Here is a 2,217-nt window from a genome sequence, read left to right as displayed (position 1 = left end):
GTTCTAAACTCTAAAGTATTTTTTTGTTATTTTTATTAGCATTTATAAGTCAACATCTAGGGAACTCAGTCAAAGAGTTTCACAGAACTGCCTCCAGTAGGCAAAATCTTGATCTGACTGATGATCTACTAGATCTGTCTCTCTGTGACTTTGTCTGTCTCTCTGTTTTCTCTCTCACACACAGCCACACACTCCTCATTCTAAGTATTTATTGAGGTTGCAGTGGGAGGGACTATAATATAGTATTATCATTACTTGAGTGAGTTTTAAATGATTGTTTGTGAGGCCTCTTCATTTCATGTCTAGATAAGCAGAAATATTTTGATCCGGACTTTGTTGAAGTAATGTTTCAAGGTGGTAAATATTGGTTATTAACTTCAGAAGAAGCAATTAAGGACACATTGTGTTTTATTGCTGAGGAGCGTAAGATGTAGAATTATAGAAACCCAAAGAAGGAAATATCTTTAAGGGAAGTTCTCCATGAAAACCTATTAAGCTATGAATTTGAAGAGTGCTAAGTGGCTTCTGATAAAGCCACATCATTAAAAGGGTTTATCACTCAACAATGTTGGCACATGAAATGCTACAATTCTGTAGTAACAGCAGCCAGTGACTCCCAGGTTTTCTAGACAACTACACAAGTGTTTTCTTTTAGTGTGATATTTAATGTATTCTATCTTTATTCTGAAGGGTTTTCTCATGCCTACACATCTGAAACAATTTAATGCTATCTTTATTTGAAGTCTCTCCTGGTTAGCGAGCTGGCTTTTGGTGATGTATCACGTACAGTGGTTTCTGTGATGTGGTTTGCTGACCACGGCAAGATGAATGAAGATCACAGTCATGTTAAGTCAAGGACTATGGTCAGACTTAAACCTTTATCCTTGAGGTGTATGGCTGTTTATTCATCAATGTCTTATTTTTAAGAATGAAATCTTCTCAAGGTTACCAAACACTCTGTGGATATATGTCAAATGAAGTATAATGTTATATTCTCTCATAACTTCATAAATAAGAATGTATTGCTTTGCGGATGAACTAAAATGGCATGCTGTATTTGGCATCTATATATTAAAAAGGTCATGAAGAGATTAATGGTTGCTGGCAGCTGGTCAAATTTCTTTGATGTCCACTATTTTCCCCCACTACTGGAATGCTGCATTTGTCACTCCCTGAACAAGTTGCCCACACATTTATGTACGTAAATTATGGTGCCTTTATTACATCACTTCCAACCTATCTGGATAAAAGCATGGTGAGATTCTTTTTTTTTTTCCTCTATGCAATTTCCATTTTGGTGGCATTTCTGCTTCCTAATAAATTCCAGACAAAGCATATACCCAAAGCCTGTTTTTTAAATGTATTTCAGTTTTCTGTGTTCAGCCATACTTTGTTTGGGAGATGTCCTCCTAGGAATTTACTTAGATTTGTGAATATTTGGAGAGCTATTTGCGGAAACGGGGATCTGGAGATTCATATAATCCCATTGTATATTGTATCTCTTCTTTTTTTAACTGTTAAAAATATTCGTTCATTTCAATAAGATATTTAATATCCTTTCAACTTAATTTACTTACAGTTTCAACTTTGATCTCTTTCTAAATGATTCTCAGAAAGATGTAAAAAGAATATTCCAAAATGAACTCTGACACAGATTTAAAAGGTGCCTTCTTATTCTTACAGTTTTCTGGTCTTCAAAGACAGGCCGACTTTTTAGCTTCCACCATTTCTCTGGCATGAAATGTAAAGGTGCCCAAATGCCCTCAAATGGTCTCAGCTCACACCTCCTTCTGCTACTCCTTTTCCTCATTTCTTTGCATTCTAGATGCAAAAGTTGACTTTTTCTGTTACTTAAAGCCAATCTCTAAAGGACAAGTGTTTATGTTTTTTTATTTTGGCTTTTCCAATGTTTTAATACTAATACTAATACATAATAAATATTTCCTCAGCAAATAAAAATTCAAACAAACACCAAATGGATAAAATTAGTTTATTGATTTTGCTTAGACAACAAACAAAACAGGAAACACATTAAAATCTGTACCTACAGTCTCTCAAAGTAAAAAATATAAAATTTTTATATTCAACATGTTAAAGATTTAATAATATAAATTCTATTAGATTTACTGAGACTCCACTCTGTCCTCTGCAAAGATGTATGTAACCATATGATTCAATTATTCAGCTCGGTGGGTTAGAGCCCCAGGTTCATGGGAA

The sequence above is a fragment of the Pteropus medius genome, unplaced genomic scaffold (genome assembly GCF_902729225.1).
Source record: "Pteropus medius unplaced genomic scaffold, Ma_sr-lr_union100, whole genome shotgun sequence".
In the NCBI taxonomy this organism is placed as follows: domain Eukaryota; kingdom Metazoa; phylum Chordata; class Mammalia; order Chiroptera; family Pteropodidae; genus Pteropus; species Pteropus medius.
This window is presented reverse-complemented; position numbering follows the sequence as displayed.